General features: G+C 40.0%; 1 long non-coding RNA gene across 2 annotated transcripts in view; it reads left to right on the forward strand.

Annotated features, from left to right (window-relative positions):
* LOC124159215 overlaps positions 1-19,750 on the forward strand; it is a 170,348-nt gene that overhangs the window by 123,072 nt on the left and 27,526 nt on the right. For both annotated transcript variants that reach the window (XR_006864924.1, XR_006864925.1), the window contains exon 2: positions 16,290-16,409. This is a non-coding gene — a long non-coding RNA (uncharacterized LOC124159215). The remainder of the gene's footprint in view (positions 1-16,289; positions 16,410-19,750) is intronic.

Consider the following 19,750-nt stretch of genomic DNA (forward strand, 5'->3'; position numbering starts at 1 on the left):
TATATATACGTGGATTGGTGATACAAGTGTTGTATTAATTAAAAGAACTGAACGTAAAATAATATGTTCAGATAAATCATTATTACTTAATCGATATGTGTCCATAACTTCTAGTGAATCTTCTGAATGAGATTCTGTCGAGATAGGTATGCGCTAACATATGGGGTTTGTAGTTTTTATTGGGAATGATATTAGGTTCGCATGGTTGACGGCTGGGATTTTTTTATCGCTTTAATTAAATGAGATTTCCGAGAGGAAAGGACTAAAAAGGCGGGTTAATCCATCGCGTGTCTGAACTAACTCCCTCTTGTCAGTGCCATCTCCAAAAGCTGCCTCGTTTCTGCTGATTTATTCTCTCGCGCCCTGTGACATGTTTATCGTGCGTGTCCGCTGACGACTTGCGCTTTCGTTCACATTGGATGAGTGTGATTCGTCATAAACCTTGAATGAGCAGATGAAGCATGACGTCATGAAAGTGAAGGAGGGATGGGTCACGTGTTTTATGGCAGATCTTTACGATGCAGTGAACATTTTGAATAGTCGTTTTGCTTTGCTAAAATTTGAGTTACGCCACACAACTCGAGTTTTGCTGAACCATTTACCGACCATCTATCTGGTTACCTGTCCATAGTAAAGGGAGCACGGAGATTTCTAGATTTTGAGTATGTACTGTCACTTATTCATAGCGTGTGATATAGCATTTACTTCATCTGCCGCCTGCACTTGAGATTAGGAAAATGCCATGGAATGTCATGCGAATGAATCTACATATACCTTTCACCCTGCAATCCGTCTCATTGGTGTGTGGCGAAATGGGTTAGCGCAGCATCTCTTAACCTGTGCGAGAATGCAAAAACGATTTGGTGCTGATTGTGAGGGGTTAGACTGCGTGAGTACGGCCTATCATTTATTTAAGTCGAATGCCTTGCCACTAACAAATGAAATATGAACCAAATAACCCTATTTCGAACTTTCTTTAAAAAGTCACTATAACATCAAGCAATCGAGGAACACCTACTCTTAAAAAAATTTATATTTGTGGGGAAGATCTTTAAAATCTCTTCAGGCATCTTTTACTCCAAGCGTTATAAGCCTCGTGATAAGCTAGGGACCACACACCTTCGAATTTCATTATGAACTAGCAGGCCACCCGGCGTTGCTCGGGTGGGATAGTGCACAGAGAAGTGGGAACGTAGAATTCACGGTCGCCTAGCAAGATTTTTACACTTTCTCTTTGAACGTATCAAGAGGTGTGCCTATCCGGCAGGATGTTCCACCGCAGAAGTTGTATGACGTGACGTAACAAACGGTAGTGAGAAAACGACGCAAAGGACGCGTCGGACGCAACCGAAAGTTGCACTAGGGGATTTGTGAACATGATATGCACCTATGTACCAACCTTGGTCGCCATCCGTCCAGCCGTATGGAAACCCATAGCGGACAGACAAACAGACATCCTCTTTTATATGAATCATATCTCCCAATTAAGTTTTTCTTTTTGATCTATGATTTACATGGATTTTCGTAGCTGGGTCTTCTCAGGTGTCCTTGGTGCATCTCAACTCTCCCGCTTCCCTCTTCTCCTCCCCGGTATGGGGAAGAGAATTCATTCTGTATGGCTGTTTTCGAGTGCTTGCTCTCGAATCGCTTTCATTTCGCTCGGCAAGCACTTGAGCTCGAAGGAATTCGTGCCTTCTATCCCTTTTCCGTCGGCGATTTGTTTGTCGTAACCTGTGTGAGGATTTGCTTACGGCAGAATGAGAATGTGTTTGGAGAGTGAGTTTTCGATATTAGTGACTCCGTTTATGTGTTGATGGTGATGGCGATATGATCACTAGTCTTCAAAATTTCCCTACACTTTCAAATTTTTTTCAATAAGATTCATCGATCTCCTGGAGGCACAATAGTAGTATGCAAGTCGTGGTGGTATACTGGGTTCGAGTCCAAAAACTATGCTATGAGAGTGCATGATTTGATTGAGAAGGTATAGACTATTTTTGTTGCATCCGTAATCTCTACCTGACGGTATAGCAATTACCTTTACCACAGAATACTATCAGAGTGAGAACCTCGTGACTGCGAACTTATGCTTTGCCTTGTATTCTGGCACCGGGAGTAGGGGAGGTCGCGAAAAATTTAGGAGTAGCGAAGTAAGTCCAACTGGCCCTTTCAAGGCACAGAAGGAATAGGCAATGTCCCGAAGTTCGAGCCCAGCGAATATCGCAGTTCCTCGCGCTGGTCGTGGGGACCGACTTTTGAAAGTGACTGTACATAAGAATATTGTAATTGTATTCCTAGTCATCTTGTGGGGTGGTACCACTCAAGAAATGTTGGCACCTTGTTATATAGAGAATCTGAGAGATGATACATGTTTCCAAGCATTGCATATGATCGCTCCTCTTCCTCTCTTATATAATTTTTCGAATTATTGGATTACTTACAAGGGCGACTAAATTTTCTATAAACCCCAGAAATTTACGGAATCGTGTATTTTCCATTCCTAAAGTTTCACTCTACAAAGTATTTTTTGACAGTGAAATTGTTTGGTTTTTGGCCTTCGTTCTTGACCATTTTCAATTCTGTCACTGTGTTGATTACCGCCGTGAAGAAGGCAAATTGATTTATTTTAAGTATGTCTTTGATTTGAAGTGTGGCATGTATTTTGCCGTGTTTCTTTCCCTATCGTCATTTAAGCGTCATGAAAATGTGTTTTGCGATCTGGTGGTCCTGCCGGAGGGATTTACCGTCTTATTTAATGCCATTGGCCTGGTTTTCAGTTGTTCGTTTCTCGTTTACTTCAAGAAGTCCTTTGTTCTGTGTGTTCGAATGAAGACGATGAACAGGCTGGTCTCTAACCTGAATTTACATCGAACATTGCGTGGTTAGCATGTGTAAATTAATTAGGAATGTGGGACTTTATTGCTACGGACGATTAGTGAACGTGATTCTTCGCTTCGTTTGGAACAGGAATCGTAAACACGTGTTCTGTGCTCGAGGATCGCTAGCCGAGAGATAAAATCGCGCGTTTGACTCATCAGTTGTTTCCACAATTGTCGTCAAACAGGCTGACGCGACGGTTTCGTTTCGCATTGTTTGGGTCTGATAAACTTATCTTGCATGTAACTGATATTGAGTGACGCCTACATTCAGTCGCTCGAATTCTTGTGTGTCGCTTTTTCTGAGTTAGCAATTAGGAATCGGGAAACTATATCTTAATCCCAAATCCGTTATCTTTTTCTTTTTTGGCCAGTTGGTGATTTATTCACACGGAGAAGGTTGAGTGATTTGGAATGGCCCCACATTATATTATCTATATAGGGCTAAATGATTTTCCCTTTCGTTTCTGGAACTCATCGTCCTTGCTTTTTATGGAAATTAACCCTTGCCGATATGAAATTTTCTCAAGTGACCTAGTTTAAAAAATAAATAATGTATTCTAGCCTATGGTTAGAAAAAGCAGTTTCATCATTAAATTCCTAAAAAACGTATTTCATCTGCCGCTGCGGTTCGCTCCTTCTATCGTAACTTAAGAGGACTAATTTGAGTAATGATTCTAAGGAAAAAACCTTACACCGGCTGATGGTTTCAATTAACGATTCTTTGGTCGTAAGGTATTCGGGTTGAACGAATATAGAAACGATTTCCCATTTTTAAAATTATGTCCGTCGCTTGTATTAATGATTTTAAAACTCAATATTTCTTTCCGATCGCTAGTATGTACTTAAGTTTGCATGTGTTATGGATACCTGGCAAGGTATTCCGCTGACTGCGAACTACCTTTAGCGTATAAGCGGGATTTGAGTCATCTATTTAAACGCCTTTATTTTCACTTCATTTTGATCTGAATACACCTTGAATTCTATTTGTCTAATTTATCAGCGCCATCTAGCGTATACACTCATTATTGGAGTCCACTCATATATGGGAGTCCAAATGCATGCTGCATGCTGGTGATTGATCACCCCCTGCCAAACACCCTAGAGGTGGCTCGCAGGGTATTATGTAGATGTAGATTTATTGTGATAATCGTGAAATTCAGAAAATTATTCATGAACGAGATTTTTCGTCAATGATTGTATCTTAGAAAAAAGATGGAACTTTTTATTTTTATAGACGATGGACAAGGAACTATGCAGGTATTTGAAGGAATGTTGGTATCAAATGATAAATTTCTGTATCTATTCCAATATTAAGGGTAAGTTTTGACCAGGTAATTACAGATCGATCCGTTTGTATATTTTTTCGTTAAGAGTGCGATATTTAATTCTATGACACACTTTCTTTGATGGGTTAATATCTTCGTCTTTTAAACACTCATCCTGAATCCATTTTTCGTATTCACTGGTTCGTGTGTGTTGTCGCCCTCGTTTGCGTTACACTGCGAAAGTCTTCTTTCGATCGTTTCTTGCTGACACAAAGGCTTTTTTTTACCATACTTATGTCTTTCATCGAGGTCAGTACCACAGGTCAATCAGCTTCCCCAGAGGGTTAAAATGGGGTGAGAGTGCACGGCCGCATCATTTGGTTTTGAAGATGACCCTTGTCGACGAGGTCTTCAACCTCTTCAAAGAACCATTTGAAACTGAATGAAGAATAGCGCTAAAATTGAAAAAAAATAACGCCAGAAATGCCGGGTTCCTTCCACCCACGTCAGTGCTGAATATACATCTTCGCCACGCCCTTAGATATATTTATGACGCTGGACAACAACTCGGCGATATTTATAAACTCCTTCAGTATCTGCCCGTGGTCCGTTGACACAATAAATTATTTTGAATCATGAATGGCGAAGCTATATTTGTATAATCCCCCTTGACCTTCAAATTAGCGACGATGGTGGAGCACACTTGAGTCCCTATTAGCCGGCGTGCACTGCAGCTGGTCGCAAGCGATGGCTCGGGACGAGAAAAAGTGAATGGTGGGAGGCGCATTATCAATTCCGATTTGGGCAGTTCGCGAAGCGCCAATTAACCTTCGGGGACACGCCTCGACAGAAAGAAAGCCTTGAGCACCGATAAAATGCCTTGCTGCGCAGACGACCGTCATATTACCCATTCGTGAACATTCGTGAGGACGGCCATGGCGTTAGGAAAACTCGGACTGTCTCAATTTTTTACATATTTACTTTAAAACACACAGCACCTACTATATTTTCAACACCTAATGAGTCTACCAAGATATATTTATCTTATTTTTGTAATGTCTTATTTTGGATAATTCCATTTTATTTTGATGTATTTATTTATTGCTCTCATTTACTTTAATGGATTTACTTTCTTTGTGAAATTAATGATTTTTGTGCTGTGATACTTCTTACTTCCACTCTCCTAAACCCAGAAAACTGCTGGGTCAGTTGCCTATAAAAATTATTTATTTTAGATTAGAAATTAACTTACCAAGCATTCAAAGTCAAATTTAAGGTTCCATGTGGAATTTCGCCAAGAATTTTCTCTAACCTACTGTAGTGATTTTCCTATATCATCCACATTTCTATGGAAACCAACTTAGCGAGCAATGCTCGTTATTAATTTTTATGGATCCCACTTAGCATGTCTCCGAATCATATCTTGATTTAATGGTTTACTACATGAACACTGCAAATTAAACAAAACGTTACCTTACCTATCAATATACGAATAATATTATAATTAAAGAAGTATCACTACATGCCGCGGAAATAGCCTCGCGAATTATTCATTAAATTAGTTAAAGCTATGTTACAAATTTTTTTCTTTTATTGTATTCATTTCTGGGGGAAGCAAGCCCCCCTTGTATCGCCCCTTGTAATAATATGTCGATTACTTTCTAAGGTACTTGCGGTATTTTGATAACGTAAGACACTTGAACTCGATCCGAAAAGTTTTATGTGGTTCTTTATTGCGCACATTTTTGGATTATGAATGTAATTTATAAGTGCTTACCCAGTATTAAACGTAAGTGCATAATATCTCTTGGTTTGCGGGACTTATATTTTCCAACGATAGATTGTGCCGCGAATCGCCGTGAAGTAGAGACCCTCTATGAGGAGTGTATCAACGCAGTGCCTCTACCGAGAAGCACGGGCAAGAGTAATTTCATGGCACCGACACGTGAGCCTTAAAACCATTGCCCGGAGGCTTTTGGCTTCCGCTCGTCTGAAGGCCACAGCCGCGTTAGGGCAAGAACTCGGCCATTCGCTTCGATTCGCGCAAGAGCCTTTTTCCTCTTGCATGCCTCATGTTGGTGATTTGTCACCCCCTACCAAGCACCCTAGAGGTGGCTCGCAGGTTTAGATGAAGTGTCCTGTGGTGCTTATCCCATCCCTTCCTTCGGGTTACATGACTCCCTTTCGTGACGAAAAGTTCGGTCGGAATCCCTCAAAAAGCTAAGGCTCTATCCGTTCAAGACAGCCAGCTGATAAGTGGATCGAAATATGGAAATTTTCAAGGCCAAGGAAGCCGGGCTCTGGACGGTGCGAAGGGAGGGGGGAGGAGCGCTGATGTGAGGCTCGGCAAGCGGCGGCTACTCCGCGCTTCTAAATGCTCCCTTGTCGTACCTTCTTCCAATTCATTGTTGCCAAGCATTTCCTCCTAAATATACTTTCCTTAGGGGAGCGTGGCATCCTAGAGAGTACCAACACTGTGGAATGGCTTAACGTGCGTTCTTGGTTCTCGTGCCGTCATCATATTCTGTGTCCGAAAGGCATGTTCTCTCGACAATCACAGCATCGCCTTATAAATATTGATAGCACTCAAATGCAAATTTTAACTTTTGAATGATTTGCGCTTCGACATCGATCGAGGGGTCCCGGGTTCATATCCCGGTTGAAGCCATTGGATACCGAAGTGCGAGGTGGTCTAAAAAAAGGAACTTGCCCCCACCCTGATTGTGAGAAATACATATATTTTTGGCTTATTTTCGGGGTGAGCTTCACCCCTACCTATCCAAACCAACCTTCGGGTTGAATCGCTGAGTGAGTGGAGTGAGGAGATTAAGTTACTGCGGAATCCACCTGTTTTTTAATTTTACATTTACGCAATCTCGCTTGCCGAAAATTAAATCCCGTTAGGTTTTCCACGTTGGAAATTATGTAACCATTAAATTAAAGCTTCGGAAGTCCACTTTCGAAAAATAAAATAAAACAATCTATCGCATATTCCTCTCTTAATGTATCAATTGTTTATTACTTCCTCTGTGAACGGGATGATTTACGTGAAGCATGATTTTTTTTATTATTTTACTATACCCTTATTATTATTTATCCTTTCCAATGGGATCAAGCATTTATTATTGAATATTTTTATATTTAAGTGGATAATATCAATAATTGAATCTAAATATCCTTATGCTGGTCACTGTGATACGGAACTTAGAAAAATGCGGAGTGATTGTTCGTTTTAATTTCATCAAGCTATAATTAGCTGGCAATTTTCTATGTTTTTTTTTAATTAATTTAGTAGCCAAAGTTATGTCTCTTTGTTGGCAACCTAAGCAATATTATTGGAAGCAGTTGTTAGTTAATATTTTGTCGAATATCACTTTTCCTTTGAGAAATTGCATAGTTAGTGCCCTTTTTCTCATGGGATCGGTCGAAGGCCCCTCCCAATTGTTACCTCCTGTGACCTGTTTTCGGTAGCGATGGCGCAAAAGCGGAGGAATTAAGATTGATGACTTGCGCCTCATGCAAGGAGGAGATTGGAAGAGCCCCTCAATCTTTTTCTCCTTTTTTCCCGTTCCGCCCGGTGAAAAAAATCCTTAGATTGCCTTGGAAATGGGCTTTGTACTGGATGGGATCATCGATTTATGGCCTTACGGTCGGATGTGACGCTGAGCAGTAGGATGACCCCTTGCGATTCTCGCTGGGCACGGGCCGCCTGATGACGGCCTATAATCCCTCCGACTCCGCTGTACTTTACACCATCTGTGTATGCTAGGAATTCGCCTCGAATCGTGTTAATAGTGTAGCCATGTGTGATAGACCCATGGGCAAGTGCAGGTGTTGCAAAGGCGGAACCCATTTAGAGAAGTGGCGTGATTTCCTGCTCCGAAAATAGAAGCCAAGGAGATTTGGGTGTTAGAATTTGTAAGCGTCGTTAACGTAGTGTTATCACTTTGTTCTCCTTTCATCAGCGTTGAATACCACCGAGAGGGATGATGGTCTTCTCCTATAAAACTCGTTTTCGAGGAGCGTATATGTAAGGCATGAGGAATTGTACCCCTTGGCATTGTCGAACTATTTAATGCCGTGACGTTTCTAGCATTTTAATCAGTCTCATCACTTCTTTAGTATTGTCCATAAGTAGCTATTATTCCATCTCAGATTTCTGCCTAATAAGGGCATCAGCATTTTGGAGACTAACATATTATCAATTTGTTGAGTTTGAATGGAAATAAATAATATTTGCACTCATATAGTTACCTTGCGATAATTGCATGTTTGTAATTGTTTTTTGGCTAACGAGCATGAGCATTTAATTCTCGGAGTAAACTGAGCTGCTCTAGTGAGATGCACATTGGCAATCGTTAGGAAAAGAATAGCGTATCATTAAAAATATCTTGCTCATAAAAGGCTTGATGTATTAATTGGGTTTATTTTACTGTATGGCTCTGGGAGCAGCTTATCTTAAAGTCTTGCTAAGTCTTACCCATCCACAGTGCTGGTTAATGACCTCTGATTAAAAAAGAATGGAATCTCTTTTCCTTATACCATTACGTTGTATGATCGTTCGTCTTATTTATTGTTTATAACAAGTGCTGGCTATTAATATTGGGATAAAAAGTGTACTGTCTCATGTGGTAGTTAAAGATAAGATGTTACCAGTCAACCACGGCTGAATTTTTTATACTAATTTCTTCATTGCTAAGGAAACTGAAATTCTATGTCTATATGACCTATACTTCTCTGAAATCCCATAATTACGGATAATGATAGAAATTGTTAATAAATCATGATCCCGTGATACATTTGTGAAGAAGAAGATATGAAATGCCTTTCGTGAATGAATTTCCTTTAATGTCACTTGTTTTACCTGCTTCATTGTTCATACCATAGGGATTGTTTACGTTACTATTCGGGAAAATCAAACCTTCATAGAGTAGGATTGAAATGGCTTGTATTCAGTGTTGTAGGAAATACCTATCCCTAAATTTTGAAATGGCTGATTGTGAGTCGGTGGAGTTGGTGGTGGTTTTTTTTAACGTTACAGTTTACGACGGAATTACACCAGGAACTTGCGTAGCTTTAAGGCGTGTTCACGCCTCAAGGCCTAACGATTAGAACCACCACGTGTTGCGCCGGTATTCGCGCGTGAGCACGAAGGTCCTTGGAAACGAGCTGACTGAAGTTTCTAACTTCACCATTTGCATCATTTCGTTCTCTCCTGCATCAAATTTTCCGTGTGACCTGCTTCGTACCATTCTTAACTCTTCCCCGCGCGAAACGCATGCCTTATACCTCTTTGAGAAATCCCATATGATTCTCAAGGACATGGCGACTTGTGTTTCTCGACTGCAGTTATTGGAAAGAAGATGTTTCCGTGATTGTAAACCTTATCTGCTGTTCCCAATAACGAGGCTCAGAAGTATACGAGACTTAATAAAAGAGATTACGGTTTAGTTATTTTATGACCCGCCTTATCTTGGGTGTGTGCAATCCGCTTTTATTATTTGAACCCAATGTAATTTCGAGAGTGGGACGATTTCTACTTTAATCGATTTAGATATTGTTCCTTCCGCCCTATATTCGATATGGTTAATCTGTATTTTATTTTCTCTCCGTCAAATCTCTCTAGAGTGATTTTGAAAAGACAATATTCTGTTTTAATTGGTGTAGACGTTTTAGAAGTTCGATTTCTCGAGTCTCTCTCTCAGTCGATGAGCGAATTTTGATGTAAATTCAAGCTTTCATCGTTCAAAATTTGATCAGTGTATATAATTTCAATTAGCGTTGCTATGAATTATTTCTCTTAGTTCATGCTTAAAATATGCTGATGCTGAATGTAACGGCCTTCATTGTATTGTGTAAAAAATAGTTTGGTCGCTGATTTTTCATGGCAGGAAACGATGAGGAAAATCAGTATGAACGGCCTCAGTATATTGGAAACTATTAAAATTTAGAGGGTAGAATTAGGGTCTGATTATTGCATTATATTGTGAATGTATGTTTTCTATTCGTAATGGTCTCAGTGGGCAAACTTATGAGAGTATACCGTTTTCAGATATGTAGAATATTGTAAAAGAAGTTTGCATTTTGGAGAACTGTAAAAGAAGGCCGTACTATTGGAGCCTCGGAGATATCAGAACCTTCTATAAAGTAGCCACTTTCCTGAATATGTTTGCCCTTTTCCAATGAATTTCAATCTTTTTATACTTTCTGCATTTTTCTGTGCACAATTTTTGAAGTGTCGGATATTTTACGGTAATGAAATATAAGCTAATGGCAATAGGAGTAACTTGATGGAATCCCAGCTCAATTAAATTAATCAACTTACCTTATATCTGGTGGTGTCTGTGATTATCACTTTATAAATTGAAACGTAGGTGGGTAACATCCAAATTCTTTATCCTGAGTTGTAGGCATTATGTTGTATTTAAAGACGCCAAACATGTCTGTTGTTCTAGAAATGGCACGTACTGTAGACCTTAGGCGTTCTTGTTTACACCTCCAGAATTATTTCCATCCATTGTTTATGTTGGTGGCTTAGCTTTAGATAAAGAGAGAGAGAGAGGGAGGAGAGAGACTTTCGCAAGCCATTTATTTTAACCGTCTGCGGATAATCTCTGATCGCTCCGCCCATCGCCTCCTCCCCACGAGGTATTGACAGAAGCAAACTTATGGACGGGGAAATAGCGAGAAGAATTCGTAGGGGGTCCGTGTTGAAGTCAGGAAGAGCTTTCAAGAGATTGAGGGATGCATCCTCTGCCGCCCGAGAAGTGCGGCTGCCTGTTTGATAATGGAATCACGTAGTGAGCCTTTGCAGACCGCTGCTCTATCTGGCGTTGAGCTGCATAGTTAGGCATTTAGACTCTCGGGTGTGGGATTGGATGGAGGTTCGAGCGGCGTTCGTTTTTTGCGTATTATATCACCCCCTCCCTCCTCCTCTCTGTAGTATATGAGGTCTAATTTGGTGGAGCAGTATTTACGCAATTGATGTTACACGCTTGGATGACGTGGGCTGTACGGCCGCTTGAAGTGTTTTGAATTGGTTGACGTATCCACTATGGGAACCGTGACCCTTTTTCTTTCTCTTTTCTTATCGACAGTACTTTCGACGGACCGTACTATCCTCAAATCGTGGTTGCTTCGCCCCTTCCTAAATTTTAAAATATATTTTATTCCATTTTTCCTTAATTGTATTTTGCTCTTTGTGTCCAATTTGAAAATACTAAAGTAGTAATTTTTCCGAGCGCGAGACGTGCTTTCGAAATTTAACTAACTTTAGCATATTTATATAATGATTAGAAAACCTGTTTTTTCTAATATTTACTGAACATTTCATTGTGCACCAAACTTTTTCCCATTTTAAGTACATATTACTACATATATCATTGTAATTTCATGAATGTTGAATCTTCTCGGTTCATCGTGATTACAAGATAAATTTTTGTTTTTATTCGAAAGATGTTAAATGCCTTTCCTGAATGCATTTGCTTTTAATTTGACTTGTTTTACCTGCTCCATTGTTCATACCGTAGGCCTTATTTACGTTACTGTTCGGGAAAATCAAATGTTCGTCGAGTTGGATCGAAATGGCTTGTATTCATTGTTGTAGGAAATACCTATAACTAAATGTGGAAATGGCTGATTGTGAGTAGAGGAGGAGAGGCAAAGACCGTAACGATTCAGGCTCTTGCAATGCCCAGGTGTATTAGATCTGCATGTTGACACCTGCAGGTCGTCAAAGCGTCGAGACCTGCGTCATCTTCGACCACGGCTGAAGTGCGCACAATATTTCCCGAAATGAATCACGCGTCAAGGGAAATCGAGCGCGTCTAGGAAACATCCGTCCGTCCCGATAGCGTGGCAAAATGCCTTTACATTCATTCGTCATTTGTCATCTCTGCTCTCCATTGTCTCCCGATAATTCACATCAGGACTGCGACAAAAAAATAATACGGTCGAATGTGGCGATAAGCTCTGTCAACCGAAACGCGCGCCTCTCCATCCGTCCTCAAATCAGCCGTCAGCCGCTCGTGGGAGGAGTTACTTATCCCGAGAGAATTTCCCGCTATTGTGCAAAAACAGTTTGGCGAGCGGTCTCATCTCCTCTCTCCACAACCTTCTGTGTATACCCTCCCCAACATCTCGCAATACGTCTCCCTCTCCCTTTTCCTTGAGCGGTGTTTATGATTCCTTTGGGGGGGTTAATAGCCGACGCCCCGTGATTTGTGACCTCGGCGCTCTCTTGGTTCCGGGTTGGAACTAGGCTCCGCACTATCATTAAATGCGGTGCATATGCTCTACCTCATCGTTTCCCTCGTTCGTATTTGGCTGGGCTATATACGTTTGCAGACCTTGGGGGTGATATTTTTTTCTTAATGGGCCACTTGAACGTTTGAGTATTTTTGTCGTAATTAACTCAGAAGTCATTAAGACGAGAGCTCGATAGCTTACACAGTTGGTGATAGATAAGAAGGCAACTCGGTTCTTCCATTACATGTGCTTGAAATTAATCAGAAAATATGAAAATGATTCATTTTAAATGTTGAGGCGAAGGTAACTGTTTATCGACCAAGTTATCTAAGATTCTCATTGCCGAGAAAAAGGTACTTCACGTAGTTAACTGGTGAAAAAATAATAGTTCACTGCTTAAATTACTCCATATTACATTCATAAATTTATGACCTTAAGAGGCATTCAATATTCTTGTGATACCATTTCCTTTCTTATGTGGGTAACAGTGTGTATTAAAAGTAAAAGTTAGTAAAAATCAGCTAATTTTCGTTCCACCATTTTAATATTATATTTGTATATTTGTGTCATATAGAAGATAAACGTTGCATGCCAATTGCATATATATTACAGGTTTTCATTGTTTTCAGAGGGATGTTGTTGTTCTTTTACTCTTGAGCGTTTCTACGCGTCACTGACTGACCGTTACACCCAGTTTTTGTTCATATATTTCCCCTTTGACTCAATACAAATCAATGTAGGAACTTTCTTGAGGATTCCTCCAAAAATAAGTTAGTGAAAGCATACACTGGCTTTGGTACAACCCTGTGACCCCAGTAGAACCGGAGATTTTAAACTTCAAAGTCGTCGTCACTGACTGACAAAAATGAAACTCTGTTTTTTGACATCGTCACGTTTCTTATGATTGCTCTGAAATTATTCATGATAAAGAAAATCCACGAAATACGTAAATTAGTTCTAGGTGTTGTCCAAACGTATGCAAAATCGTGACTTTGTGTAAGTAATGGTTTCCTCTCTTTGGTCATAAAAATGGAGTGTCACTGACTGACGGGAATTGTCACTGACTGACAGATGTGATTTGACGCTTGTTAACTTTTCTTTTTCATGGAATGAGCATTGCAAAATATATATATTGAACCCAGAAATTCATATAAAAGAAACAAGAGTGGTATAGCCAGGAGGTATGCCCAGGGGGTACGTCCAGGGGGTCCGTACCCCCCCCCCCCCGAAATATAAAAAACACAATTATTTTCCTTGAGAAAAAGTGCTAACATTAGTTTAAAAACCCTACCATGTACCCTGTTTTTAAAACATTTTCCCCCTGTATCGGACATATTTTCCCCCCGAACGAAATTCTTGGCTACCTCATTGAAACGTAAGCACATAGTATGTATTATATCCAGTACTTTTGCTTCCATTTCTTTAGTCTCGCTTAAAATAGTGAGTACGCCTAGCACTGTGATCTATTATCTAAGGAGACATCTTAATTATATTTATAGCAACTAACTCCACATGATGAACAAAGAGTGTATGTTGTATGGGTTAAATGCCGTACCACTGTTATTCCAGCATTTCATTGGAGGGAGAAATGCCGTGTACAGGGATCTCTGCAAATTTTATTTTCTTGCTGTTTTAATTGCACACTTGCACTGCATTTATCACAGGAGAACCCGACTTAAAAGCTTCCCAGGTCATGTTTCTGCCTTTGCACCCAACTACATCAACACCACCCTTGCCATGATCTGTTACGATTTCATTGCCGCTCTCTATTCTTCCTTTTTAATTCATCGCATTCCCCGCTATGCTTTTTCCTCTCACGATGCTCGCGGTGTCTTTCAGCTCCCGTCTTTGCCATCTGAATCAATCCTGACAGATGGTACAATTAAGGATTTCAGATCTTAACAATCATTCCACTCCTATGTCCTGCTTTCACAACAAACGTACCGAAGCGACGCAACGACAATGAAGGTGACGGTGATACGCGGCATGCCGAAGGCAACAATGGGCAAAAAAATGAAATACTCCGCTGTGTAAACAAATAATTTACTGAGAACAATATAACGTATATGGCATTATTACTCGAGGAACATATTATGCCACAAATTTAGTGTACCAGTCGGGGCCAATGAAGCGCACGCACCAAAATTTGAAACCTGAGCACTACCAAAGTTTAAAATGTCAGTCAGTGACGGCGCTCAAGAGCAAAAACGGTGAATACTAGAGAATTTTTTTATTCTGATCTTTCATCCTTGTGATGGACTTGATTAGGATACGAAACGATTTATCTCCCGCATTCTTTATTTTCGGTCAGCGGAAAAAAATGGATGTCAATCGTCACTGACTGACACCAAAACGACGCACTGTTACATTACATTCCACTGCAGGAACATGTGACTTTCAAGTATTGATGAAATGGATTGGTAAGTAACAGTCATGATTGGGGAGAATGGTTAACTGGAAATTTTCATGGAAAAATGTATCTTCGTTGCGAAATCTTCAGTAATAGAATGGCTCTGTAAATGGAATCATTTGCTCATATGAAACAAGAGCTCAATTCCGCGGCGTTTTCGTAAAAAATGTTTGGAGTATGGGGATAAACAAGTACGGATTATTAAAATTTGAAATATTTACACCATTTCAGGACTTTGAACGGTCCATTTATCTCAAATTGAATTTTTGAACCCTGGTATGACAGTTACGTAGAAACGCTCTCTTATGAAGTGCTGGTAAATCACGATTTCTAGTATTTTAATCTTCATTATTGTGTACGTCTTCGCCCCCCGAGTGAAGTCTCCTGTTATGTAGTAACCGTATTGGCATTTTCTAAAGTTTTGTAACTTCCTTGTATTATTTTCCAAGGCTATGTGTAGGTGTGGGAAATTGAGAGAAATTAGCGTTTTCCGGAGCTAAATAACCCCGTTACCCGGTTTGCGTTATACGAAGCTCTCTTCGTCGCTTGAGCAATTTTCCGTCTGGAAAGCGGCTTCATTTTTCGTGGGAGGGAAATATTCGCCTGCGATCTTAATTGGTTTCTTTTTTCACCAGCTCGCGTGTCAGATCAATCCATGAGTTATCTTATTGGAAATGGCATATAATCTGGTGATGGAAGAAGAAGCACTTATGTCGTTGTTTTATTTTTTTTGGTAGATGACACAAGCAAACAAGGATCAGATATCGACAAAATTGGGTGAGCCGGAAAGTCGCTTCTTTCCAGTATCTGGGTTCATAAATACAAAGGATAAGCATCACGTTAACTTTTGTCGTGAGCGGATGTTCTAAATAATATTACTTGGGATATCTCTTTATATGACCGTAATTTCGAAGAGTTATAGTATCCTATAATCATCGATGCTCTCACCGCCGTAAATTTTACAAATTATTTTATTCTTTTCTATCTATTATTTATTCCTCAAGCAGAGCATTATATAATACTCTGTTCAAAACTCGTTTCGTTCTTTTGGTGTTAAATTACCTTGGCGTATTGAAATCAACAATAGGAAAATAAAAAATGTCTTTTTTGTTTGTTTTGTTGCGAATTATATTAATTCTTTATTATTATTCTAATTATTATATAAATTCTCGGATTGGTTGGTAATTTTTTTAAATATCAAGTAGTTACCCATTTACATGCAAATTCAGAGAGAAATCGTTTTCAGTCATTGCCTTTATATGAGGTGTAGTTCTTAAAATGTTTTAAATTTCTTGTAGGATGCGTCTACCAGGAAATCCATTTCTGTGTACTTTTATTGTGTCCCAATTGTCCATTTATATTCATCGGTGCAATTTCCTCGTTTTGTACTCTTGGTTATTACTCCTTTCTTTACGCTAGATGATCCGCTTTGTATACTAAAATATTGAGGAAAAATCTCTAACTTTTCATTTTTTCCTTCCATTGTAGGCCCTGTAGGCGGCTTCTCCTCAGCACAGAGAAACCTGAGCTTGACCCAGGGACGGCGTGACGGTGAAGGCAGAGTATGCTGTGCATTGGAATGATGAAATTTTAGCCTATTAAAATGAGGTAAATCATTACCTTTTCCTCATTTTATTCGCTAGAAATCGCGGTCTTGTTTTCGTGTAACATATCCATTAATTAGCATTCATGAATTGTTAAGTTCATATTAGCAAAATGTTAGAAACTACTTAAAATTAGTGGGTGATCTCTCAGTATTACGCTGGTAGTTCTAATGAAGTCATCAATTTTATATGATCAAATGTATCAATTACTATGCAGGCCTTTGCGCCATGTAGGTTTTCTTTGTAGATAGCTTGTGATCTTTCACTGTTGATCACTTTCCGCTAAGCCTCGAAGACCAATTACCCTGCTGAGCGGTACGGGAGTTTTAATGATACATAAGCTGCTTATGCTTCCTGAAATTCAAGATCATTTTGGTTCTGACAATTTCACCTAGTTTCTCTGCGCGTACTTTTTATTTGATATTTTCATGCGCAGTGATTTAAAAGGCTCGTTCCGAGGTGGGCGTAATTCGAGGAAATGGAATGTTGAGCGGGATGTTTAGGAAGGAGAAGCAGTTCTCAAGGGATTGGTACGTGCCTACGTATCGAGTTCGTCAATTTTGTTGTTAATTGACGTATAGGTGTCACATCATTAAAGAATGAGGAAGCAGTGTGCGTCTCCTCTTGAGTATGAAGTGGACTTATCGGAAACGCACCTCTACGATTTAGTTTTCCACGATTTACCATCTAGATAGGAGCATTCGTGCACTTCAACCCTCTGTAGATTACAGGTAGCTTTTTCCCTGAGGTTTAGATGTGATGGGAAAAATACGATTTTTTTCTGAAGAGTCCCACTTGCATTCCATTGATTAAGTTGTGGGTACACGAAATGCCATTTAATTTATTACGGTTTAATTTAATTGTGTCTGTTATACATTTTTTATCTCTGTTGTGTTCGGTAGGAGGAGGCTGTTTTAAAGGCATGAGTTTCTAGTTCTGCTTTAAAATGAAATTTTAATTTAAAATTTTGGCTGAGTAAAATCTAAACTGTGTTAAAATAAGGAGGGTATTTTCTGTCGCCATGAAAATTGGCTGGTGAAGGGTTGTGGGCTGAAATAATTCTGGCACTCGTGTTATGAGCGTCTTATGTTCCATGGGAAAATGGTTGTCTGTTAATCTGTTTAGTATTAGATCGAGTAATACATCTACATCTTAACCTGCGACCCACCTCTAGGGTGTTTGGCAAGGGGTGACCAATCACCAACATGCAGCATGCAAGAGCCACATGCAGCATGCCACATGCACACCGCACGGTTATAGAAATATTACGCACACTAGAAAAATATACATGCTTATTCATAAAAAAATTGCTAGTGGTTAGTAATTCCTTGCGCAAATACATGCAAGGTTAGTACTATGAAAAAGCATGCAATGAGTGATCCTAGCGAGCGACTCCATTAATCCTATCAATTGAGACAACGTTGCTATCCTTAATAGTACGAGGGAAGAATGACATTTTAAGTGTCTCTGTTTTGCAGTTCATTTCTTTTATTTTATTCTCATGATCGCGTCTACTATAGTGCGATGGTAAACGAAGGATATGATTCACGTCGTCTGAGAAAATATCTTCTTCGAATTTCCTAAGTAAGTCAAGCCTATACTTCGATCTACGCTCCTGTAAAGATTCCCATCCTAACTCATGTAACATACTGGAAACGCTGCACTTTTTGTCGTAACAACTCATCACAAATCTGGCTGCCCTGCGCTGTACTCGACTGATTTCAGCTGTTAGGCCTACCTCGTAAGGGTCCCACACGCTAGAGGCCTATTCCAAGTGAGGCGTCACTAGAGTCAGGTAGCTTATTTCTTCGTTTACGTCAATTGTAATTTTTCTGTTACAGAGCGGGTTAATTTTTAATTGATGTTTTGTTGGAATCTCAACATCAGCCTCATTATTCCCTCCCTCACGGTGGGTATGATAGGTGAGGTTACCCGGGACAAAATATCGGCGGTATTATAGGTAATTTAGGGTGGAGGATGGCTGCCCCACTATCTTTGGGAAACCTGTTAATATTATACAAATTATATAGGAAAGACGTGCAGAGATGAATTAATTCGGGGGGGATACGATATTTCCGGCGGATTTTATGGGAGCGTTCTTCAACCTGTCGCACCGCATCAACATAAGAGATGAAATTTGAGGAGTGTTTTTAACTACGGTTTGGCAGTTGTATTGTGGCGTCATTTACTAATCTAGCTTCGGGGTAGTGTCATTTCCTGCCAGTACTAAGGTCGTGGGTTCGACTCCGATCTAGGTAGGTTTTTCACTTTCAAGAAATGTATTTTAGTAATCTTCTGATGTAAATATATTGTTACTAATCGCTAACTAAGTGGAGATTGGATGAATAAGTAATGTTCTCTATGGTATTGAAGATTGAATTGGATAGTCGGTATCGGTGGGGTAAAGTTCTCGCCTGCCAAACTGAAGGTCAACAGTTCGAGTCATCGGATGGTAATTCCCATAGCAAATCCGTGCAAGATTAGAACAATGGATATAATAAAACATACCGTTTGTTGACGTAGCCGTTAATTCTAATAATCGAGGCACTGTTGCTGTCCTTAACAGTGCGTGACATCTACATGTACATAATACCCTTTTAGCCACCTCTAGGATATTTGGCAGGGGGTGATCAATCATCAGCATGTGGCATGCTAGAGGATTCCCACGTGCACACCTCACGGACATAAAAATCTATATCTACATAATACCCTGCGAGCCACCTCTTGGGTGTTTGGCTGGGGGTGATCAATCACCAGCATGCAGCATGCAATTGGACTCTCACATGCACCTCACACGGTCCAAAAAGCGTCACGTATACTAACAAATCATACTACCCTGTGCTAAAATGTTACGCACAAATGGGTGACATGCGTGTTTGGGTGACATGGGTGTTTGTGATCATTCATTGTTAATAGTTGAATATTATCGGTCGTAAAACGCATCATTTTTGCTGTCTTCGGGGCAAATGGATGGCATAAAAACAGAAGAAGCGAATCGAGCCGGGAAAGAATCACGGGACTCCAGGAGCCCTATTCAGTAACTAAGTCTCCTCGTTTCCGTGATTTCGGAATCGAGCTTTCCGTTTCCGTGTCCGATTCCGTTTCCGTCACTCGGAAGCGTTGTTATGCTATCCACTATGCTTCTCGGAATATATTCCGTGCCCTCCCCCCTTCTTGGGCAGAAGAGGCGGAGATTGCCGAAGTTACTGATGACGTATCCTCTCGGAGCCAATGGCTGATTATCGTCCGGCAATTGTTTATCATACCTTTGAAAATGGAACGCGGAGGAGGTAAGTGAAAATATGCTAATTTTTAATAAATATTTTTGTTTTAAGTCGTAGGCAA

Source organism: Ischnura elegans, chromosome 5, assembly GCF_921293095.1.
Source record: "Ischnura elegans chromosome 5, ioIscEleg1.1, whole genome shotgun sequence".
NCBI classification, from domain to species: domain Eukaryota; kingdom Metazoa; phylum Arthropoda; class Insecta; order Odonata; family Coenagrionidae; genus Ischnura; species Ischnura elegans.